Source organism: Pipistrellus kuhlii, unplaced genomic scaffold (assembly GCF_014108245.1).
Source record: "Pipistrellus kuhlii isolate mPipKuh1 unplaced genomic scaffold, mPipKuh1.p scaffold_m20_p_2, whole genome shotgun sequence".
NCBI classification, from domain to species: Eukaryota; Metazoa; Chordata; class Mammalia; order Chiroptera; family Vespertilionidae; genus Pipistrellus; species Pipistrellus kuhlii.
The window spans coordinates 5,412,278-5,437,962 of NW_023425515.1; the positions used below are offsets into that span (position 1 = coordinate 5,412,278).

A 25,685-nucleotide genomic window follows, 5' to 3' on the forward strand; every position below is an offset into this window, starting at 1 on the left:
AAGGAGTTTTGGTTTCTATGATATGAATATACAGTTGGCATTTTTCCCTCAAGGGAAATACTCTCAAATGAAGTGCACCCATTCTAAGTATGCAGTCAGATAACGGCTGAACTGAAGAGACTTATCTAACAGGGTTAGTGTGAAGATGAGTGAGGTAGGTGAGGTTGGATTGACTTCCTCAGGACTCTTCTGTTATCAGTGACCCTTTGCATCTCTAATATTTGTGTCATTTGTGATTTCTTTAGAGGAGGGTTCGGTTTCATGTTGGCTTTTTAAGTATAAAAGATGGACGGCCTGCTTCCTCCACTATCATCACCTGCTCCTGATTGATGGCCTGTCTGCTGTCTCGCAGCCTTGGTGGTTCTCAGATCACAATCAATTGAAATATTTTAAATGAGACAGCCCATAAGAGTTAGCCCTAAGGAATTACTGAAAATTTTTTTGGACATTGTGCAAATAAAAACATTGTGTTGTTTCTATGCTCTCTATCAAACTTCTTTCATCCCAATATGCCTAAGGGGGTAGTTTCAAGAGCCAGCCTTCTTTATGAAAACAGAGGGGCCCAATGCATAAAATACGTGCGAGAGCAGGCCTTCCTTTCCCCTGCTGTCAGCACTGGCTTCCCTCTGGCACCTGGGACCCGGGCTTTCCTCGAAGCTCTAGCTTCATCCGGAAGGTCACCCGGAAGGATGTTTGGTCTAATTAGCATATTATGCTTTTATTATTATAGGAGATAGGGACTTGTGGGGAGACACGGGACTGAAAATGGGATCACCTGTCCTCAGAGGTGCCAAGCAGCTCACACTGTCCAGGTCTTCTGAACCTGTTGGCTGAGCTCTTTCATCGTATGCCCCTGGGTAGGGATGGGGGCAAAAGTCACTCCTTTGCTTTCTTGGTCTGCTTTGCTAGTGATACTGTTGTCTTTGGTTTGTGAAATAACTGTGGAGGATATAAAAAACCTGGTGTAGAAATGCCTTTGTGAGAAAGCACTGCCTCGATGTCATTTCACATTTTAGGAGTCTTTGCTTCTCAACTTGTTGACGAAGTTGTTCGTCGAGTCTGAAGCATTATCAGTAAGACTTCGAGCTTTCAAAGCTTTTTGTGTGTTTTTTGTTTTTGTTTTTTCTTTTTCCACGTCGGTATTAATTCCTTTCTGTATGGAAAATGAATGGGGCAGCCTGGCCAGTGTGGCTCAGTGGTTGAGCATCGACCTATGAACTAGGAGGTCATGGTTCTATTCCCTGTCAGGACACATGCCCAGATTTCAGGCTTGATCCCCAGTGTGGGGCGTGCAGGAGGCAGTGGATCAATGATTCTCTCTCATCATTGATGTTTCTATCTTTTCCTTCTTCTCTAAAACCATTAAAAACATATTTTAAAAAAAGAAAAGAAAAGAAAATGTTTATGGCAGAATAAATTTCTGGGTGTTTTTTTTGTCCTCCTGCCCACCACCTGGACTCCCACAGCAGAAGCTGGTGCTGGACTTGTGGACCTCAAGGAAGAGCAGGGAACAGAAGTTGCACAAAACAGCTCTGTCTGCAGTGGGGGGCTGCCCGGGCAGGGGATCACCCTGTGGGAGACCACAGCCCCAGAGAGTCAGTGATAAAAACGACTCAGATCTTGGTAGCAACACAAAATTGATATTAAACATCATTCATAACTTTCATATACACAACGGATAATCAGAGATATTATGGAGGAGACAGCTCCATTTACAATAGCAACAATGAAGATGAAGTAGTTAGGGATAATTGTAATAAGTGTTCAAAACTTAAGCAAATAACATTTTTAAAAATGTTCGAGAAAGACACCAAGGTAGCCTTGAGCAGAAGGAAGGGTATGTTTATTCTTGGCTAAGATGTGGTAGCATCATTAAGATGTCAGTTCTCTCTAAGTTACTTACAAATACTAACAACAAGCCCGGCTGGTGTGGCTCAGTGGTTGAGTGTCAGCCTCTGAACCAGGAGGTCACGGTGATTCCTGGTCAGAGCACATGCTCAGGTTTCGAGCTTGATCCCCAGTGTGGTGCATGCAGGAGGCAGCTGATCAATGATTCTCTCTCATCATTGATATTTCTATTTATCTCTCCCTCTCCCTTCCCTATGAAATCAATAAAAATACGAACACAAGAGGTTTTTTTTGTTTTTGTTTTCTCTCTTGGGCTGGACATGTTGATTATAAAATTGATGCAGTGAGAACAAACATGGGTGAATCCCTAGAAAACTCCGCAGAGGAAGGGCTGAGAAGCGGAGATAGCCTGCAGACAGTGTCACGTGTGGTAAATAAAGTCTCTCTACAGCTACGTGGCACAGAGCCCCATGGGAGTTCAGAATGGGCCCAAATCAGGTGGAATTCCAGTACCTGATTCAGATGCCATCTCACATGGCTGGGTTAAGATCAGCTTTTTAATCAGGATGTAGGACAGCAGCACCCAATCTGTAATAGACGTTAGATTTCTGCCTTCCGCCCTGTACAATCGTGGGGGGGGGGGGGGGGGGGGGTGGTCAGAGAGCCGGATGTAAAAGATGGATCTAGCCAAGTGTTAGAAACAGGTGACTATTTTGTGGGGGTCAGTGGTAACCCTCCAAGATCCTCTAGGAAAATAGGCAAAGGACATGGACAGACAGACACACATGTGCACACATACCCACACAGCCTTTCCCTGAGACACCATTTCTCACGTCAGATTGGCAGAAACTCCAGAACTCTTTTGAGAGCTGTAACTGTTCCCCGCGCTGAGTTGGAAAGGATGAGTTAAATGCAGCTGGTGGGCCTTTCCAGCTCCCCTGATCACGGAAGCTTATGCTTGCTCATTTCTGAGCTCACTCACAGTGTGCCTTGAAATTGGCTGCAATGATACCTCTGCCTGCCCCCCCCCCCCCCCCCCCTTTTCCTAGGTCCTGGGTGCTCACCCCGTAGACTCAATGGCACTTGGAAACCTGTGTGCACAGAGCAGGTCCTCTGATTCCAGGGCTCCAGGCCGCTTCTGTTCCCTCCACACACACGCCTCACCCACCCCTGGGCTGAGGGCTTTCTCATCTACTGCTTGTTCCCTTAGGGTGGCTAGGTGGTGATTATGAATCTCACACTTGGTGTCAGAGAGGAGGAGGATCAGGGGAAGGCCAGTGCTCTGTTGGCGCTGGCCATGGGGTCACGGTCACCAGGCCCTCCATGGGCTGGGTCAGCGGCCAGCCTGCCCTCAACAGAAGTTGAGCCGTGCACACAGCCTGGAGAGCGTTGGCCTCCTCGCTTGAGTCCGTCTCTGGAATTTGAACCAAAGAAGTCAGACGGGGATGAGGAAACACACAGACGAGGAGATGGAGACAGCAGAGCGGCCCGCAGGGCCAACTTCATGCTCAGGACTGTGCCAGAACCTTCCGTTCCGAGCCACAGGCCTGGCCCCCAGCCTCCACCTCACAGCAGACACCCTCTGCGGACAGTACACTGTGTTCTCTGCTCCTGGGTTCTATTAAAGGCTGACTTGTTGATTTGATTTGAAAACGAATTTTATGGCTTTTAATGTGGACTTAAGCCATCCTCCGCTTGGATGGCTTCTGCACAGAGATGACAATGGCACAGGGAACGATGAAACAGAATGAGTGTTGGTGCTGCTGCCAGGTGTCCTGGGCCCAGGGCAGCACGGGGGCCAGTCACTTCCTGGCTGGGAACTGCTTACTCACTGGATGATGGCTGGACAGGAGGCCCTGTGTCGGTCCTGCTGGTGCCAGTGGGCTCCCGAGGCCTCGGTTCTCATTTAGGCGGGGAGGAGGCAGCTTGGCCTCAGGTGGGTCACAGCAGTCCTGCCCGATGAGACACCAGGTGTGGTCAGTGCCCGGCCCCCGGTGGGGCCTGATACTGCAGTGCTTAATGTTTGCTCACTTTGACTACCAGATCCCCTCCTCCCCATTGAGCTCCATGCACTCAGACCCCTTTCCTGACTGCCCCCAGCCTCTCCTCTGCTGACCAGGCCCATCAGGAGTATTTCTGTGTAAGAGAAAGCCGGTCATTGAGAAGGGTTAGGGGCCTGACTGGCAAGCACCCACCTTTCTCCTGCCTCCACTGTGACTCTTACACCATTTAATCGTGGACAGGGCGTAGCATCTTGAGCCTTGAGCCCTGGCCACTTGCATGGCCTCCGTGGTGGCTGTGGGAGGGACAGCACAGGGCCACTCACAGGTTGCTGGTACACTGATGGAAGGTGGGAGCTCAGGTCTTGGGCAGGGTGTGCGCAGCTCCACCTTCCCTGCATGCGGCATTGCTTCTCACACCTCTCTCTTTCTGTTATAAAACTGTGTGTCAGTGTAGAAAATTCAGACCATAGACACAAGGAAAGGAAAACAGGAGTTGTCTCGGCAGTCAGATAACCCTCTGTAGCCATCTTGGGGTGGTAACCTCACACATGCACACACGCAGCTGGGCACACAGGCTGGCATTCGAGGGTTCACGGTGCACTTTTTACCTGCGATCCCATTCACCTTTCAGCCACAGGGACTGGGCATTGCTGGTCTCCTGCCCTGGCTTATAGCAGGAAGACTGGGCAGCTGCCTGAGCTGGCACAGATCTTGCTGGAACTGGCCAGTCACATGTGAGTTCACATGTGAGTCGTGGACTGCGCAGCTCCTACTGTGCACATGTGTATGCATGCAGGTGTGGGTATGGGCATGTGTGCCCACATGTAAAGATCGCACTCCTGCTCCCTACTGGACAGGGCTCCCTCCTGGCGTGTACACACTGGTGAAGAGTCGGTGGGTGAACACGGTATTTTTAACCCGAAACAACCTTTTGGTTGTTTCCAGGTTTGCTGTGAAGACCAGTGTTTCGGGATAACTTTTAATATGTTTTTGGGATAAGTGACAGAAAAGCCAACTCAAACTAGCTTAAGCAAAAATAGTTTGTTTGCTCCTGACGTTTTCTTTGGAATTCCACAGTAGGCCGTGCCATGTATGAAGTAGTCTGTCGCTATGTAATTTCCAGATGTGCTGTGAGCACTTTCTCTATTTTCCTGTCTTTATAGATATTTAGTGGAAAGCTGAGGGTAGCTGTGCAGTTATAGCTGGTCTCTTGGAAGCCAAATGTGAGCATATATTTCTACTCAGCACCCTTTTTCTGAAAAGTTCAGGCAGCTCTTATTTTTAACTTCCTGCTCTATTAGCTAGTGCCGGGAGAAGCTCAAATTAGTCACTTTGCTTTGTATTTATTTTTACTTGACCTTTTCTCATCCAAATTTTGGGAAGAAAATGTGAGATTCTTTTCTCTGCATAATTTTCCTCCCTGACAAGCAGCCACTTTCAGTAACAGGCTCTGGAAGAGGTGGGACTAACCTCAGGGTGCGTGGCTGGCATTTTCCATTCATGCAACAAACTTTAAAATGTCCATCTGTTTATTCTATGAAGTAACTGTTAATTCCTTTTTCAGCAGTTTTGGGAAACGGTACATATCTTCCCCAAGTAATGGTGTGTTTCCCAGGCGGCTCGGCCCGTTTCCAAAGCAGAGGGACGTGGGGCAGGGCGTGTGTGCGGAGCGTTTTGTTGGAGAGCCAGATGACGCAAGAGTGGGGAGGGGTGGTTTACTATTTGGGTGTTTTTTCTTCAGTAACTGGACTAAATACTTGTCACTGATAGGAATCTAATTTCATTTCTAGGAGATTAAACTGCTCACCCATGGCTGTGTGAGGAGGAATAATTGGGGTATATGTGAGCCCCAGTTGTCCCTTTGGAGAGTGTAATAGTCAGGGGGTGCTAGCATTTATTGCACCTGTAACGTTTCTAGTTGCAGTTGCTATCTGGATTAATTTACTCTGAATAGGTCATTCATTTTTGCCATTATTTTATTTTATTTATTTATTTTTTTAAATATATTTTTTATTGATTTTGTACAGAGAGGAAGGGAGAGAGATAGAGAGTTAGAAACATCGATGAGAGAGAGTCATCGATCAGCTGCCTCTTGCACACCCCCTACTGGGGATATGCCCGCAACCAAGGTACATGCCCTTGACCGGAATCGAACCCGGGACCTTTCAGTCCCCAAGCCGATGCTCTATCCATTGAGCCAAACCGGTTTCGGCCATTTTTGCCATTATTTTAAAAGGCAATAAATACGCATATTAAACCAAATCCCATGGGCAGTGATATGACAGCAGTTTCCTATCCTGCCTATTCACAATGGCAAGCCAGCCCCCCTTCCTCCCCCCCAGGTTTTGTTCTTCCGGAAACTCCTGTGCTGAGAACTCTGTCCCCAATGAGTGTCTTGAGACACGGCGTCCCCTGGAGGTGACGATGCTCATGCCTCCTCAGGTCCCTCCTGCTCTTACTCGTTCCTCTTCGAGCTCAGTATCTGCCTGTGGTGCGGCTGGGGTGGGTCTGCCTTCCCACTCTGTTGTTTGAACTCAGTGTATATATACACTCTGAAAGCATAATAATCTGGCCACTCAGTGAATATATATATATATATATATATATATATATATATATACACACACACACACACACATATACATATATACATACACATATATGTATATTAGAGGCCCGGGTGCATGAATTTGTGCATGGGTGGGGTCCAACCAGCCTGGCTAGGGGGAGGGTTGGCCAGCCTGCCTGCTGGTCGAACTCCTGGTCGAGGGGACAATTTATATATTTGCCATTTATTATATAGGATATATACTGAGTGGCCAGATTATTATGCGTTTAGAGATCATAATGATCTGATCACTTAGTGTATAAATGCATTCTAGTAATGCGTTTTTGTATTTGTTTTCTTTTGTTCAACATTATATCTGTGAGGCTCCCTGTGGGGTTGGACTTTATGTTACTGCACTGTAATATTCCACCGTTTGACCGCATCATATATGTATTCAATCTACTGATGGATATTTAGGTATTTGGGGTAATTATGAGTAAAACTGCCATGACCATTCAGATACACATTTTTGTATAAGAAAGTGCAGGCCTTTGCAGGGTGGCCACAGAAGCGTGTATCTCCATGCCAGTGGACAGTGTAGACCACGGTGGGCAGATGCTCCGGGCACCCTCAACACGGGCACCGATTGTCTTCTTACCCCTTGCCATTCTGTGGGTGCTCATGGTGTTTCCCTGCAGTTCCAATTTCTATTTCCCCAACTGCTAACGGTTGAGCACTGCCTCCTTGGAAGCGCTTCTTAAAGTGCCCGGCTAAAATCTCGGTCCCCAGGGAAGGAAATGGGTGTGGGGACAAAGCTCTCCACCACAGCTTATGCCATGCCTACATCTTTTTTGTTTTCTAACACCCCCCCCCCCTACCTATAAGTTAAAGAAATTGGCTCATCTCTGAATTCTACCTCCGGTGTCTTTTCTGGAGTTACCTGGTTTATTTTGTTTTTAAGAAGGCGTAAAGATTTTATAGCCTTAGTTATGGCAAGTTCCCCACGTGTGGCAAGTTCCCTGGAGACACGTGGAGGCTTTTGGCAGCCTCTGCCTGCTCCGTCCCTGGGGACTCTCACAGGCTCCTGTCCTCCAGCTCCCGGCATCTGGGCGAGGGCTGGGCCTTGTGCTGGGACTCCAGCTCTACTCTCCCCGTTTGTCCCAGGAAGAGCTGCTCCTCAGATGAGAGATTCTGTTCTAATGCAGCCGGGCGGAAATACAGAGGCGGGTCCTGGATGGCCCGAATTCCTCCTGTGGGTCCGGCTGGTGTGAGGTGGAAGGATGAGCCGCAGCCCCTCTCTCCCCTCCAGGTCAGGGACACAGGCTGCTAAAGTAGATGACATGCAATTTACTGCTTGAACGGGGACATTTTTTAGAGTGAAAGGGCCTGTGATTAGTAATGAACTGGCTGTCCTGGCCGGAACGGGTCATGACCCCAGTGTTACGATCCCAGTCTGAGGGCGTCCCCGGGGAGTGAAGGATGAACTATGAGTTGTAAGGGGCCAAGGGTGTCCACTGAGCCACAATCCAGAGGGGGCTTAAGGGGGTATGTGTCTGCTCCCTGCGGCACTGCGGAGAGGGGCCCGCTGGGCAGTGGGAAGATGAGTGGACTTGGAAGAGGAATGTCTAAGTATTTCACACCTCACCTTTTGACTGTGTTTAGTTTATTCACCTGTGAAAAGGGGAACCTTGTACTGGCCTTGCTTAAATGCCTCCCCTGGGGCTATTTGGGAGAGGAAATTGTAATGATAAAACTTAAAAATATTGTATAGAATTTTAATTATTCATCTTGCCCTCAGCTCTTCCCTTGTCTCCTCTTTTATTTTTTTATCCTCACCTGAGGATATGATTATTGATTTGAGAAAGAGAGGAAGGGAGGGAGGGAGGGAGGGAGGGAGGGAGGGAGGGAGGGAGAGAGAGAGAGAGAGAGAGAGAGAGAGAGAGAGAGAGAGAGAAACATCAATGTAAGAGAAACATCAATTAGTTATCTCCTGTATGGACCCTAGCTGGGTTCTGAATTCTAGGTGTGTGTCCTGACCGGGAATCAAACCCCAAACCTTTTGGTGTACAGGACAGCATTCCAACCAGCTCAGCTCTGCCAGGCGCCTTGTCTCCCTGTAGTGGGTGCTGAGAAGGGCAAATGGCTGCAGATCTTGGTCTCTTAAGACTGTTCTCCTCGTTCTGTCAGGGAGGCGCCCAAGACAGATTTGTCTCAGACCGTGCTGACTCAGAGGGCTCTGCCTGCAGGAGCAGCTGAGTTCCTACAGCTCTTTAATATCAGTCACTGTGTAATTGAACTCCTTGCCATTGACACAGTTATAGCCCAATTAGCCATCCCTGGCACGTGCAAAAAACAACTTAGCCACTTCATACATTTTCCAAAGATCTCAAATTGCAAGTCACAGTTGGCTTCTACTTTTGTAAGCAATCCACTGTTATGATTAGTCAGTCATATACACACATCACATTTAGGAAGATTGATAGTTAGTTAAGTAGTTAAGAGCACTTTAAACACTGCCGAAGCACCAGAATTCCTTTATAAATTGAAGAGAACCATGATGGAGCACAGTGGTGACATGCAGTTCTCTCTCAGTGAATACTGGCATTGGAGACATGGCTCCAAGCAGCCAGAGGGTACCTGTTAGCTATGTTTTTTTTTGTTTTTTTTTTTATTAGACAGGAGCTCGGCCTGAAGGCACTTGGAGGTTTTCTTGGGTCCGACCCTTACAGCCTCTGAGATCAGACACACAGATAAAACAACAATCATGGGAAGGAAACATCATTTATCAGGTATCATCTGGGGACAAACAGTATTTTGAACTTAGTTCTATTCCTTCATCCCAAAAATGCAAAAACACTTTTTTTTTTTTTTTTTAAATGATCTCATCTGTTGGTGGTCAGGAGACAGAGTGAGTGATGTCAGCCTGTCCCTTGTCACCTGTTAAAGCTCTGCGGCCCTGTTGGTGTGGCTCAGTGGACAGAGTTTTGGCCCACAGACTGAAGGGTCACAGGTTTGGTTCTGACCAAGGGCACGTACCTCAGTAGCAGGCTTGATCCCCGGCCCCAGTCAGGGTGCATGCAGGAGGCAACCAATCGATGTGTCTCTCTCACATCGATGTTTCTCCCTCCCTGTCTCTCCTCCTCCATTCCACTCTCTAAAAATCGATGTGAAAAACAAATAAACAAACATATCCCCGGGTGAGGATTAACATAATAAAATTGTGATTTTTATATGACTTATGTAATCCAATAACCACCTTACTAGTTATAATGAGTGCACCTTAGACTGTCCTGTGGACACCCTTCAGTTTCTAAAAAGTCCCCATTGGATGAGGGCGCCCTTAATTCCACTATTTAAAGTAGCTGCCGGAGGTAATACCAGACATGGTGTACAGCATCATCAGGGAGTGTGAGCTAAGGTAAAGACTCCCTCTCCCTTCTCCTCTCCCCAGACAGACGGTTTCCAGTCCACATCTTCTCCCCCTTCATCTTCATTCTTCTTGTCGTCGTCACCATCACTTCAAGTCACACTTCTGTTTGTTAGTTCGTGTGGGGACTTGAGAAATGCTGCCTCTCCAGCTCTTGGTCTTTGTGAGTTATATTTTGAGATTTATATTGACAAGATTGGAAACATTTGTAGTCTGTTTCCCATCTATCATTAGGCTTTCTGCACTTTTTTTTTATAGTTTAGTTTTAAAATGTTAACACATGCAACGTAATATTTATAGTGTCATGGTAATGTAAATATACTTCACTGCAGAACCAAATAGTGTGCCTGGAGAAGGCAGAACGTGTAATTCTGTATCGCAGATCCCTCACCCAGGAGAAAAGGGTGTCTGGAACGACTAGAACTCTCAGCTTCTGTTCAGGTTACTCTGCAGTTCCAGTTGCTCCGGCTCCCACCCTGTCTCCTGTCCCACCCTGTCTCATGTCCCACCATGTCCCATCATGTCCCACCACGTCTCCTGTCCCACCGTGTCTGTTTCTTGGATTCTGTTTTGTTTTGCTGAAGCACCTCCTTAACCACTTCTTCACCCAGTGTGTGGCTCACAGACTTCTCGGTCTCCTCACGCAGTGGTCAGCATGCAGGCCTTTTATCCCCATCCTTAATTGGTAATTTGGCTGGGTCTAGAATTTTAGACCCTATAATTTCCCCTGGGAACTCAGAAAACATTCTCTGTGATTTTCCGGAGTCTACAAGAAGTCAGATGCCAGCTCCATCCTGTTCTTTTGCAGGTAATCTCTCTGCTTTGTCCTCTCCCTCCTGTGGCTGATGATTTCATTAGGAATGACCCTTTGCCTGACCTGCTTCTTGTCCAGGCCCCCAGGACCATGCTGAGATCCCACTGGAAAAACCTCTGACCATCTCGGAGAGTTTGTTCTCAAGTTTCAGCCTAGAAGTCCTGTCATGGCCCCTGTTCTTGGGGAAATCCTTGCCCCCCCCTCACCCCCAATCCCTCACTGCCATTTCCACTGCTCTTCAGATCACCCTGATGTCATCTGCTTTATGCCTCAGCCACGCAGGCCAGCGCCTTTGTCTGCTGCTCAGCCCCCTTTGTAATTTTGCAGCACTGTTATAATTCGTTCACTGCCAAAAATGACCTTTTCTACCACTCTGATGGGTTCTTGGGGAGAAAAGAAAGAAGATCTATACTTTATCACCGTTTTCCATTAAAGCCTTTTTAGAGTGCTCTTAGCCACAGCATTCTGTACCTTGAACATCTCTAACCATGTGAGAAACCGCTCAACTTTATCAAACAATTGGGAAGACATTAAGTGAGCCAGCTCCAGTAAATTTGTCAGCAGCTTATACAAAATTCTTTATGGAACTTCATTTTATATGATGTCAGAGCATTCCATATGTTTAAAAAGAGCTGGTAATTTTGCTACACTTAACCTTGATAGTGTGTTTGCAAGTTAGTTAAATGACACATACTCTGAGTAGGCTCTTTGCCAATAAATGGAAAGGTCCTACCTCACAGAAATGGGGGAGGGATCTGTGCATCTGTTTGTAGTAAGGCTGAAGATAATTTATGATGCTGTTAAGTTTAGTTTTTTAAAAAAATCACGGTTCAAATTAGGGTGAAATTTTCATCACTGTACACACAAACAATCCATAGGAAACTAATGTGAGACGATGAAACAAAACTAACAGTATAATTGTACAAACAAGAATGGTGGCTGTTGAAATGCATGATTAGCCAAAGCAATCATTGATAAGGAACTGTCTTAGGAAGCTGCGGGCATGTGGCCTCTCCATGCAGGTGTGCTGTGGAGTGGCTCTGCGGCCAAGCATGGAAGCCACACTCCTTGGGACTGAATTAGTCCTCTGTTAACCCTAGGAACACCCAAGTGTAGGTGATGCATTCTGAACTTTAGGGCCCCTCAATAATTCCCTTTCTAGGTTTCCATTGACTAGCCAGGGTTGTATTGGAAAAAGAAAGGCTGTGCAATCTTATTGGTTAAGCGCCAGAGAAAGGACTGAGCTTAGGGCTAGTTCACAGCCCTGGTGAGGCTCCGCTGGCTTTGGGCTTCTCCGCTAAACCAGCGTGCTCTGGGGATCTGATAAAGCTACGGACCTTTCACTAGGCAGATGCACCTAGGCATATAAACACCGTGTGGTGTATAATTTTACTGTTCCCATGGACTGTGACCCCTCAGTGAATACCTGCTCTGGGTACAGCTGGGAAGCCGCTGTTTCTCTCCCTTGGCACTCACCTGGCGGTCTTCCCATCTGTGGGAAACTGACTCAGAAAGCCTGCAGAGACCAGGTGTCCCCCTGGTCTGGCTCTGCTCATGGTGCCCTCAGAGTGGACACACTAGATCTCCTGCGGACACCGTGGCCAGCTGTCCTGGTTGGGTGCTCCTGCTAAGCTCAGTTGCCTTTCCTCCTCACAGAGGAAGGAAGGTGTAGCGACTTCCTGTGCTTGGTCTTTATTTCCATGGTTGGCAAACACATTTCATTTGATCAGCTTCTTTACCCCCCCGCCCCCCCAACCCCTCTTTTTAGCTATTTCCTAAAGGTTGAATGTATTTTTTAAGAAGAGTGTCAGGTACATTGTACAAATGGAGATTTAGGAAATAACCAACTTGAAGTATTGAGCAGTCTAAGTTAAAGAACTTTTGAATGGAAACGCCACTATTGATTGATTTCCAAATGTGCAGCCAACTGCGCATCCTCGGTGTATACATATTGAACTTGGTTGTGATGTTTCTGTTCCTAGGAGAAGCTGACCACTGGTTTTCAATTCCTGTGGCGTCGGCGACAGGTTTACTCCAAAGGCGATCCTGGGCTCCTAACAAGAGTCAGGAGTGCTCCCTCTCTTTGCTCTCTGAGCAGTGGGAGGTCTCTGTTCCCACATGCCACTTGCTCTTCTCTTTGTTCTTTTTGTTCCAATTCTCTCTCCATAATAGCGCACTTCTGTGTCTTTCAGGATTTTTCCTAGTGAGGGTCGCTTCTGGCAGCTTCTCGGCTGTGACTTGTTTGAAAACATCTTTACTTACTGTCACTGTGGAGAGGTTTTTGTTGGGTCTAGCTTTCTGATGGGCACGGTTGGGCTCTCACTGCCCCCTGCCGACTCTCCCAGCTGCTCCTTCAGTTTGCCAGGGAAGGTTTGTCAACTCCCAAGTTGAAGGAACGGGAGTCAGAACAATTGAAAACTGCCCTCTTCTACCATTTTTTTTCCCCTCTTGATTTTATCATGTTGGTTGTCAAATTCTATCTGGCCCTTCACGGAGCCTGGGTCCTCAGAGTTGCCCAGGCTTAGTTCATTCCTCCACCTGGACAGTCACCGAGTCCCGCCCCCACACCTCTGAGATACCTGATGTTTCCAGTCTCTGCCCTCCCCCTGGACCCAGTGGTCTTCACAACCTCTGATCTCAGCCGTCTGGCCAGTGCCCACAGAACCCTCATAGCTGCCTTGCTGAACACAGGCTCGGTTTTCTTTCTTACCAACATTTGTCTTGTTTGTGGTGCCTTCTCCCAGGAGGCCTTCCACCCTCCCTCTCACCAGGCATCTCAGCCCAGGGCCATCTCTCTACCTTCCGTACCCCAGCCTCATGACTGGCCCATTCTCATCTGCTCACTGGTGCCTGCTGACTTCCCTCCTTGGGTGGTGGGTACCGGTCCTTAGGACTAATTAAGCACTTGGAAGCCACTATGAGAAGTTGGGGAGAAAGCTTCTTTGTCTAAGCATCCTTCAATCAATTGGTTATTTGTTGTTGTTCACTTGTCTTGAGCATATCAAGCCTCTGTATCTTGGAGTAATTGGTGTCTCTAACCATCAGAATCTGCTCCGTTGAAATCTTTGTTTAACTCATGTAATCGATTTATGCAGCTACAAGGTAGAAAATGAGAGTACTTATTTTTTTTTGCAGAATGAAGCCTTAATTTCCAATCTAATTAAATTATAATGATAAATATCACTTTAGAAGGAAACACAATTGCTTCATTTAATCAGTGTGATTATTACCGGCACAGCCAATCCATCCAGTGCTGAGTGACATGTTTATTTTAGTACAGCTACTTCTGTGCTTGCTATTAGTGCAAGGCATGCTACATCTTACACAGCCCCTATTTTACCAGCATGGCTGTGGCATTTGGATTTCCTAGTGTTAGGACAGAGGCCGGCAAACTCATTAGTCAACAGAGCGGCAAACTGACCACTGTGTTTGCCAACCACTGTGTCAGGAGGTAGTCAGATGGGAACCTGTTGTGGAAGCCCCTCGGCTTGGTAAGTGGGGGGTCACACTATTTTCAAGGGGGATGTCCGGAGCTCAGGAGCACTCAGCAAAAGACTCCAGAAAGGCATGGGGCTGAGTCGCCTGGCCCAGTGTGTCAGGAACTGGAGTCACAGAACTGCGCATCGGTGGGCCTTTCTGTTTGTCCCATCTGATACCTCTGGTTCCCCCTTTCAGATTTTCCTGTGGCCTCACTTCCTGCCCTTTTTACCTATGGATGAGGCATTGAGAAGGAGCAGAATCTAGCTCTCAGCCTTGTTATGGACTTGCTTCCTGTCCTCAGACCACAGCTTCGTGCTGCTTCCTCCCCACCTTCTCTCTCCTTCTCTTTTGCGAAGAAGACAAAGCCTGCCCCGTCCTGACTTTTCTCACACTCTTGCCACCCTCTGCACCTGCAGTGTTAGCTCTTGTCCACCATGGTTGGCTGGTGGCCCTTGTCGGTTTTCATGTGGTTAATTGCATAGCAACTCCTTGACCCCATCACTGTTGGGATGGTCCTAGTGGGGTCCTGGCCCACAGTGCCGGTGAGTCCAAGCAGTCACAGCCGGGAGGTGGGGAAGGCCTTGGAAAGCAGTCATTTCTCACCCACGAGGACCAGTAGTTGTGGCAGGAGCCCCGGTGGCCTGGGTGGATATCCTGATGGCTGCACTGTCTGCACAGTAGGGGCTCCTGCCCACTCAGACCCACCTCATCCTCACTCCAGCCTCAGTCTCCAGGGCCCACCAAGGTACCCTCTGGTTCCTGCCTTCCATGTTAGTGCACAGGTCTGCCCTAGGATTTCCCTTCATTTGGATGTCAGTTTGTTTTTAAAAAAGAAAATGTAATTTTACTTAGATAGGTTTTGGAAGTGTATTAGCATGTGAAAACATTCTCTTTCGTAACTTGCAGGTTGAAACCATTCTTACCCAGAGAGGGAATGGCATGGAGACCTCCCTTTACAGCCTTGTGGTGCCTGTGTGTGGAGAGACCGTGGCTCCTCTGCCTGGGCAGCAGGGGGCGGGAGCGGTTCTGTCTGCACTCACACACGCTCACCTTGCAGGAGGGAAGCTCACACAGGCGGGGCCTGTGGCCACATTCCTTGGCCTGTGGCTTGGTGCCTGTTGGCTCTAGTGTGTTGGGAGCAGAAATGAATTGTGAGTGTTCCCCGTGCATCTGCCTGCCCTGGCAAGTAGGGTGAAGGCATGATCGATAATTGTGTATCAGCTTTAAAGAATCATAAGAACACATTAAAAATAATTTACACTTGTATTCAAAAAGGAGATTTTTAATTGAGTGTTTATTATCAGAGCTCTCATCTGAAAGGGGGAAGAAGTATCTAAGATTGAGTTACGTTCATGCAAACAATTGAACCTTTTTATTGCACAGAGTGAAGTCTCTCCAGTTGGGCGTGGAGACCTTGAGAAGCAGCCGAAGAAACCTGGCCAAGAGCATGTTCCGATGACCTCAGCCCCACACGCACTGACAGAGGCCCGGCCCCAGGATCAGAGCCGACACAGGAACTGAACTCACTCCAAGGTAGGTCAGAACCTGCAGACATTGCCAACATTCGCTTGTAAAAATGACTTCTGTTTGATGTGAAGTGATCACGCCTTCTCACGTGGGCTTTCTTGACTCACTCCCAGCAGAGGTGGTTGTTGCTGGGGATCCCTCTGCGATCCCCACTGGTGCCCTATCCCCACTGGTGCCCTCGGCCCCTGCCGGCTGGAGCCCTGCTGCCCTCAGAGACTTTTGGCCCTGGAGCCGTCTCTGGCCTCAGGGCACCGTATAAGGGTTGGTATTGTCTTCAGCCTCTTACCATAAATCAATTTCTTTGAGGTGATTAGAATAAAATGTCCTTAGTTCTTATTTCTGGTGTCTGTTATGAGATTCACCATCTGCCTTTGAAAGAAGTCACACACATATTTGGGGAGTGAAGATGTACCCGTGTCTGACCACTGGGTTGAGTTTGTGGCTTGAAAGGCCCTGCTGGTTATTTCTGAGTCGGGAAAGGTCAGGAATGTAGGGTAACTGGTTCCTAGGGAGACGTGTAACAGAGTTTCTGCTTGATCCTCAGCTGACGCTTTTCTTTGGCACCAATGCAGTAAGAGCTTGGGGGGAGGGGGAGGGGGAGGGGAGAGGAGAGAGGGGGGTGAGGGCGGCATCAGGGTGACTTTGTCCATGGCTTGTGCCCTGAGTGGGGTTTATCTTCAGCCATAGATCTTCTTGTATTTGGTCGTGATACGAAATCAGCTTCTCTGTAGCTTTATTTACTGAAAGCTAGAATCCCTGGGCTGGCGGGGTGTGAAGGGGACCTGTGCCTAGCGCTGCAGAGCGAAGTGTAGGTGTGACCACCCACATGTGACAGGCTGCAGGTGTGAACGATGGCATGCATGATGCTGCTTATGTAAGTATTTTTATGCAAGTATTTTTATTTAGTGTAAACAGGCATTGGAGAAACGAAGTATTTATAATCTTTTGCTCAAATAAATTGTCCTTAAAGCCATAGAGAAAAATAATCAGGCCAAAGGAGCTCTCCGAAGCACATGCTGAGAAGGTGAAGAAGAGGGCTGCTACTAAGACGTCACAGCATTCGAGTCAGGTCTCCTGACTGCGCGCTAACCCGTGACTGCACAATACAAGGCTTGTGCTTCTTCTTGTTTTCCACAAAAGGAGCTAATTTTGGCAACAAATAGTCAGATATATATGCTTTTTCCTTTTCAGGGTGGCTTAAAATAAACTAAATAAGCATGAATTTTTTTGGCTAAAAACCATATTTACTAGTTGAAGCCCTCATCTCCTCAGCCCCACGTGCCATCCATCTCTCCGACCCTCGGGCATGTCTGTCAGGGGCGCTGTAGGCGTCCAGCTTCCTATTCAGCGTTGGGCACAGATGCCGCGCTTGCCTTGCTTAGTCCTTAAAAAGACTGAAGCTGTTTCTGTGTCTTCACACGTGAGGGTGTCCCCGAAGTTGGGGCACCTTGGGGTGGACTTGGGCATTCCTGTGGTATTGACCCAACTGTACACATTCGGAGAGGGGCCCACGAGAGCCTGGACTCCATCGCAGCCCTCTCCGTGCGTCTCATTGCCACCACAGCATTATTTTTCTAACAATGACTCATTAGCTCCTCCTTTTATTCTGAAATTCGTAGAAGATACTGCTTTATACACATATAACTATAATTTTTAAAAGCGCTATACTGCCCAAGCGTCATAAAAGGGAAATTAAGAATTCATACTAAAATAATGTTTGGGTCACCACGTAAAAGCTCAGGCACCGCTGCTCTCAAAGGCCACTGTGATGGACACGGGTGAAGACAGGTGGCGCCAGGTGCTGGGTGATGGCCGGAGCCATGCCGCAGAGCTGGTGGTGGCTCCTGGATTAGCTCCAAAAGAAACAGTGCAGCCCCCTTCTGCTCTCGGTGGTTACATTTCTGGAATGTGAGTGGGTGTGGAAAGTATCGAGTTGTATGTAAAAGTAGGGTCTGGGCGTGGGGATGGGGAACCCCTTTCACCTACACGTTGTCCTTCATGGTGGGGCACTGTTTCGCTTCTGGACATCTAGCTTGTCCCACGTAGTGCCCTCTGCCCACAAGGTGCCTGGAGACCCCACCCTGTAGTGTGCAGGCCCTTCCACACATGGCTACCGTGAGCACCACTGTCACCCACCACAGCCACGTGCTGGTGGCCATGGGCTGGGGGAGCTAGTCAACAAGGACCCACATGGAGCATAGAAACCCAATCGCCTCTTCAGTGTTGGGTATATGTGCTGTTCTTAGGAGTCTGTGGGTAATGTTCTTCTGGCTGTTTTGTGTCTGGTCGTGACTAAACAGAAGATAATGGATGCAGATACCTTCAGACTGATGCAAAAGAAACAAAACAAAAAACCCACAAAGAGGTTGGTTTGTAGGTGCAGGAAAGTCTGGCATCCTCCCCCCTTGCTTTTTTTCAGTTTCTCTGAAGGCATCCGTCACAGAAGGCGCTTGTGGAAGCACAACAGCGCCCTCTCGTGGACCTTCCTATGCTCCTGATGTGCGATAGTTCATGCCACCTGTCAACCCAGCCCAGCAGCCCTGTACCACCACTGGCCATGAGCACGCCTGCCTGGTTTTACAGCCATGGGTGACCTCAGACGTGGGCAAGAACGTTCGATGTGGCCTCTCCATCACTCCCTCACATTGTGATGAGGAGAGATCTGTGGACGCCATTCTAGAAGGAAAAGGCACCGAGTTACTGGAGGGAGGCGGGGTTACTTGTATCACTGGCACTTCCCAGGCAGGCACCGGGAAAGGGACGACATGGCCTGTGGCCTCAACATGAGCGTCTGGTGGGCTCAGGGTTGTGTCTGCTGGTGCTGTGGCAGCAGTGGGGAGACAGGTAGCCTGTTCTGGAGGCAGAGGCGGCGAGCTTCGCGGGGTGAGCTGGAGCTGAGTCTTAAAAGAAAAGCCTGTTGTCCAGGCAGTCACTTGGGGAGGTGGGCACACGACAGGAGGGGCTGCGGAGCAGGGGCGGGGCAGGAGACAGCCGCAGTAACTTGGTGGTCCTGTTCTTGAGAAGATCCCCAGGAGTTGTCACATGACACTTCTGTTTTCATCCCAATGGACTTACCTTTAGTCGTGTGACATGACTGGCTGTAAGGTGACTGGAATGTGGGTGCTCTGCCTGGAGAAAGAAGGAAGGATGTTGGTTCACAGATGGCAGTCCCTGCCGAACGCCCCGCATCTAAAATATATACCCGCTCTTTTTTTATTTATAAGTTTTAGACATCAGCGGATGACTTTTAGCTCAGATAGAGGAGGACTTAGATCAGTTACACTTCTCCTGCCTTCTCCTCTCTTCCTGTGTCAGTCAGGAGTGCTTTCGGCTGAAAGTAACAGAAAACATGACCTACTATAGCTTAAACAGCAGGGGACTTTTTTCTTCATTTGTTTCATTAAGAGTAGCATAAAGGTCGGTTTTTACCAGTGTTGAATTAGAGCACAACCATGTCAGGAATCTGGACCAGCGTCTCTGCAGTTTCCGTTACCTTTCCCTTATGGTTGCAATGTTGTTGCCACAGCTCCAGTCATCACATCCACATTCAAAGCAGGAACAACCGGGAAGGAACAGGCAGGACAGCCCATGTTTATCCTTTTTATTGGGGCATTCAAGAAACCGCCAGTATATATATTTTTAAGTATATTTTATTGATTTTTTACAGAGAGGAAGAGTGAGGGATAGAGAGTTGGAAACATTGATGAGAGAGAATCATTGATCAGCTGCCTCTTGCATACCCCCTACTGGGGATGTGCCCGCAACCAAAGTACATGCCCTTAACCGGAATCTAACTTGGGACCTTTAAGTCCACAGGCTGTCGCTCTACCCACTGAGCCAAACAGGTTTCGGCTCCAGTATATTTTTACTTGTATCTTGTTGGCCAGAACTGTTTTGAGCATAGAGCTATAGCCACAAAGGAGATGGATAAAATGTGTATTTAATTCTCATAGCATCTCTGATTAAGGGGGCAGGGGCAACAGGCTTGGGGAGGAGCGCTGGGTCAGCCGGCGGGATAGGCAGCCTCGTTGCTCTGTTGGTTAGCTCAGACTGTGTGTGCTTCCCCATCCTTGTTCCCTGGACTGCAGACCCCTCCTGGCTCCCACCATGATGGACATATGGAAGCACTTACCCTGCCATGTCCAGTCACCTCTTCTCAGTCTTTCCACTGTTCGGCTGCGGTCAGGTTTGTTTTTCTGTCTCCTTTCACATTACCGAAGTAGGAAACTTCATTTTGTTCCGTACCCACAGTTCACTCAGTTTCAGATCCCAAAGTGGTATTTGTATTCTGTATTATCATGGTCAGAAGTGTTGACAAAACCAAGAGGAATGCATGTGGTTGTGTTTTCTTCTCCATGTCCCTCACCAGGACTTTTTCTCCGACAAAGGGAAGCATTAGCATGACTCCTCTCTTGCACCCTTTGACTGCCAAAAATCGCCCGCATTTGATTTCCTCTGTCATTGGGCCGTGCCTTTTGGTTCGGTTTTATCGTTGCCTGCATTCTCACATTGCCTGGCAGTAGAGCAGAGGACGAGAATGGCTGTAGGCCTGGCCCTCCCCGGAAACATCGTGGCCTGGGCTGGTCTCCTCGTATGTGCAGCGAGGTTACCGTGGTGACAGTGAGCCTCAATCGAGGTAACCTGCGTCTGCGAATATTGGCCCTAAGCCTCTGTTTTCTCATTGAGCGAGAAGCCACATGCTTCCTTTGCTTCCTCCCGGTCTCTTCCAGTGTTTTCATTCTGCTTTTTGGAGTACATTCATTCATTTTCCTTGAAATCTCTGTGATGTCTGTTTTATTTCAAGTAGAGGTTCTGACTTTTTATACAGGTTTTTTTTCCCCCCTCTGGGATTTTTGTTTTTTAAGCTGGCTTAATTGAGGTGTAAAAACTCACCCTTTTCAAGGGTACACTTGATATATTCTGACAGATGTGTGCAGTCAGCCATGCCTCCATCCCAGGATGCCCTCTTGCCCAGGTAGATGTCCTGATCCATGTCTACAGTGGCCTGCCTGGCGGTGATGTCCTGTGACATTGTGTGTGTGCGCAGGACAGAACACCAAGACTGTGCGATGAGGGGCAGCCAAGCTGGGAGCCAGGGCCCGTCTTTGCTCACTTGAGTGACAACTTCAGACAGTAGATGGTGCTATAGGACCATACTAAGATGAGGAGGCAGCTACTAAGGAAAAAACTCCATTTTCAGGCCATTAAGTACCTTTTCTATGCCTTTCCTCTGTGAGGCCCGATACCAATTTCCTTCAGAAAACTTTTTGTTCACCAGCTTTTAACCACTTTATTTAATTATTTAAATATATTATTATTTCAGAGAGGAAGGGAGTAGGATAGAGAAATAGAACCATCAATGATGAGAATCATTGATCGGCTGCCTCCTACACATCCCACACTAGGGATCAAGCCCATACCCTGGGCACGTTCCCTAATCGGGAAGCAAACCCTTACCTCCTGGTTCATGGCTTGATGCTCAACCACTGAGCCACACTGGCAGAGCTATGCTGTTTCCTTAACCTATCCATTTGTCATTTTAAAAATCCCTGGAATTATTTACACTAGATTAACTCAGCCAGACGTTTTTTTGCTCTAGAATGAGCAAAACTGCTTTGCCCTCTTTGAAGGACCAGCTATTATAGTTTTACTTTATATTTCAAAAGGTTTGTGTTCTATTTTGTTTTTAATAGTCAGTTATAGTAAGCATTGTTTTTAAAGGATGATTCAAAATTAATCATTAAAAATACCCATTTAAACTGTGACCATCAATTTAACTTAGTTTCAAGTTTATGTTCAAATTTTCAGCAATTTCTTTCAAACTTTCCCTCAATCTATAAGTAGGAAGCAGAGCTCCCTCTGTGTAGCTCCAAGCCTTACAGGTTTATATTATTCTCTGCTGCAAGCATTCATCTGCATGCCACCTGAACCATCTGCATGCCATCTGAGCTGTCCCAGGGCCCCTGAGCCTTCCATGGGCCACATGGTCCATCAGTGGCCACCATAGCTGTCTATCTGTGGGCCTGAGCCTTCTCTGGCCACCATAGCCATCCATCTGTGGGCCACCTGAGCCATTGGTGGCCACCATAATTATCTGTGGGCCACTTAAGCCATCCATGGGTCACCTGAATCATCTGTGGCCAACACAGCTGTCTGTGGGCCACCTGAGCCATCTGCGCACCACAGTCTGTAACTGCTTCCTTCCTTTAGGTCGCTTTTGGCTATTGGAGCTAATTATAGGGCCTCCAAATCAAGGGCCTCACCCCCGCTTTTTCCCCCTAAACCTAACACCTGCTATACTTATTTGAGAAATGTAGATTATGATTTAAATCCAAAACTTCTTGGTAAAGTCACCTTAAAAGAAAATGAAAGAAGCTTAATTGAATCCATGATCTTGAGTGGAGGGATGTTGCAAGTAGACTGAAAGCTAGACTGATCCCAATCTATTTGAAACCATTTTAATATAGAAAACAGAAATGTGTTAAAGAAATGCATATGTGTTATGTGTTGACTTTAAAAATTGTGAGGAATCTTAACGTAGTAAACACAGTAAACTTGAGTAGTTGTGAATATGCTTTAATTGGGCTGCTTGCAGGAGAAGGAAGAGTGTGGGATGTCTTGGATTCCCCACAGTTTTCTGCCACTTCCCCAGCATCTGACCTTGGACAAGCCATCTAGCCTTTCCAGCTGCGGGGCTCACCTTCATAAAGTGGGGGTGCTGAAAATACGACAGCAGCTAAAGCTCAGGGGCCACTGTGCCCTCGCTGGATTCTTCCAGCAAGCCTAGCGGAGGGAGGAAGGACGGGGGGTGGGGGGTGGGACCATGACTGTCATCCTGTTGTACAGATGAGGAATCCGAGGAGCCATGAGGATGAGAACTTCCAGCAGGAGGCAGAGCAGATGTCCCACCAGGAGGACCTGCTCAGGGGTCCGTGCTGGTTACTCGGTGCATCCTCATGGCCACACTGTCCAGCCATGGGGTTTGTACACTGCACACCTCCACTCATGAGGGCTTGCATGTTGTAAGACAGATGGTGGCCATGTCCAGGCTGTTCATTGTCAGTCATCTCAGAGTCTTCTGTACTGAGACTTGGTGAAGTCTAAGTAAGCTAATACAGATTATGTGATTGGCAGACCACTTAATAAACATACTACACGCCATGCCCCGTGGCTGCTCCTTCACAAGCTCCCTGCCCATCCTTCCCTCTCCTATCCTCCCAGCAGCAGGCACTGCCCAGTGTACTTACCAGCTCAGTCCTGTTCTCTCCCGGCTCTGTCTGTGCTCATGACTCAGGAATCTCACCCCTCTCATCTCTGCGTAGGTTGAGTCCCACACCTGACTCTCCAGCCCAGGGCCTCCTTGTGCTGTCCAGACACAGATCTGGGTCCACCCAGCATATTTTCTTGGGAATTCACAGATAGCCCAACCTCAGACAGCAAACCCAACTCCTGACTGCCCAGCCTACTGGCAGTCTCTTTCTCAGCAGCTCCGTCCTTCCAGCTCTCAGCCCCTAGCAGGGCCATCCTTTCTCTTCTGCCCCACATCTAAGCCATTGGGGAAGCCCTCAGACTCTGGTTATTTCTCGCTTGTCCCCTGCCTTCCATGCTGAGCTACCTGCTCTGTCTGTACTGGACTCCTACTCAGTCTCCCTGGGTGAGCCCTGTGCCTACAGCTGCTCTTCCCCAGGGACTGGAGGTCAGAAACAGCTTAAAACTCCTGGGCTGAGTGGTCACCACATCTTGGCCCAGGCCCAGGAGACCCTACGAGCTGACCCTCCAGGACCTCCCAGCATTCACCTTTGCCATTCGGGCCTCCTGACTGTTCCTGGGCTGCTGGGCGCTGCTCAGGTTCTTGCCCTTCTGTGTTCTAAGAACATTCTTCCCCAGTGTCTCTTCGCCCTCACTGCCTTCGTCTCGGCTTCATGATGGCTTTCCTCAAAACTCAAAGCCACTCTTGACTCCTCCCCACCCTAAACCCCACCCCCTCTGCCTGCCACCCCCCTCCCCCGCGCCACCCGCCCCACCCCTACCCCCTTCCTCTTCACTGGTGGCATCATCTCCTCTGACATAGGTCCCAGACCATTTAGTTGCTTAGACACACTGTTGATTGTCCTTCTCGTTAGAATGGAACTTCTGAAAGCAGGCGTGACTGCCTTTTGCTCACCGCACTGGGATGAATGACTGTGGGCTATTTCTGGAGTGCTTTAACATTCAATTAAGTAATGTTACAGATTCCTGTGTATGTCGAATATATATAAATAATTGATGAATAACTGACTCATTTAGAGAGTTTAGAATTCTAATGGAATACACTCCCTTTTTTCCTCTTGTGAAAGTAGAAAAATAGTTTTTAAGAATCTCATTCTAAATTAATATTCTAGGAACATTACATTTTGGAGTCTTTACTCTGAGGACATAGATAAAAATAAAATTAATTAGATACCAGGAATGTCAGATGCTCAATGGCGTGTGGCTATTTATGACATTCTCCTAGAATTCAGTAGTTATTAACTTGCAAAGACATGACAGCCAAAGTCTGAAATTGATGTGTTTTAAAGTGGGGGGGGGGGGGGGGGAGAGCTTTAAAGCACTTTTTTTCAATTACAAACTGTCAGTTTACTGGTTACAGATACCATACCCGGTCCATTAAATCACTGTCGTTCAGCTGTAGTTTGTTGACTCTCGTGAAAGCAGGTGTCTGTTTACACGTCTCTCTGAAGTAGTCCTGGAGGCAGAAGCAGGACTTGGAAAGGATGAGAAGGAGAAAATGAGGGGCGCAGAGTTAGGGCATCGCCTAACTCTGGTGACTTTCTGTGGAACGGCTGAGGTCAGCGCCTGCGTCAGAGCTGACCTCTCCACGGCTGCTGCAGGCCACACACAGCCAGGGCACTGCATGCCGCCTCCTGTTGCTGGATCCGAATCTCTCTGATCTTTAGAAAAAGCAAAACGAATGGCATTTGTTATGTTTTGAAGATTTCTCATGCATTGGGTTGTGTCATTTGATGAGGGAAAAAGGAAATGATCATTTAAGGAGATGAAAGCCAAGTAGATGTAACTGGCATTGTTAATGAACTCATTAGCTGAAGGTAGAGCAAATACCACGTAGGATGGCACAGTGTGACAGTCAGGAAACCATCTCATCTCTGTGTGTCTGATTAACGCCTTTTTAGGTAGCAGGACCCTGAGTAGGCTTGGTGTTGTCAGATCCAGCAAGTCTAGAAATGCTCTCCAGTCCTAGTACCCTGGGAACTGTAGCTCTTATGAGGGTGCTGAGTGACCCCAGGGAGAGCCAGTGCCATTGAATAAGACTTACTCCTTTCTTTCTTTTTCTTTCTTTCTCATTTTTTTAAATTAAGGTATTATATGTGTACATACCTTACCAATCCCAACCCCACCCCTATTCCCATACATGCCCTCCCTCCCCAGAGTTTTTCTCCATTGGTTATGCTTATTTGCATGCATATAAGCCCTTTGGTTGATCTCTTATCTCCCCCACATCTCCCTATCCTCCACGTTGTAACTTGACAGTCTATTTCTTTTACTGTCTCTGTATCTATCTTTTTGTTCATCGGTTTATAATGTTCCTTATTATCCATAAATGAGTGAGATCATGTGGTGTTTTTCTTTCATTGACTGGCTTATTTCACTTAGCATAATTTTCTCCAATTCCATCCAGGTCGCTGCAAATGATAAGAATACCTTCTTTTTTATGGCAGCATAGTGTAGATGTGTAGATGTACCATAGTTTTTTGATCCAATCATCTGCTGATGGGCACCTAGACTGTTTCCAAATCTTAGCTATTGTAAATTGTGCTGCTATGAACATAGAGTTGCATATATCCTTTTTGACGGTGTTTCTAGTTTCTTAGGATATATGATATATTCCTAGGAGTGGGATTACTGGGTCAAATGGGAGTTCCATTTTCAGTTTTTTTAAGAAATTCCATTCTGTTCTCAACAGTGGTTGCACCAGTTTGCATTCCCACCAGCAGTGCACGAGGGTTCCTTTTCCTCCGCATCCTCGCCAGCACTTGTCAT

The 25,685-nt window shown here is 47.7% G+C and overlaps 1 protein-coding gene across 3 annotated transcripts in view; it reads left to right on the forward strand.

Annotated features, from left to right (window-relative positions):
• Positions 1 to 25,685, forward strand: part of ADARB1 (adenosine deaminase RNA specific B1) — a 98,639-nt gene that overhangs the window by 26,868 nt on the left and 46,086 nt on the right. For all 3 annotated transcript variants that reach the window (XM_045585297.1, XM_045585298.1, XM_045585299.1), the window contains exon 2: positions 15,504 to 15,653. The gene's annotated coding sequence lies outside the window, so the exon portion shown is untranslated. The remainder of the gene's footprint in view (positions 1 to 15,503; positions 15,654 to 25,685) is intronic.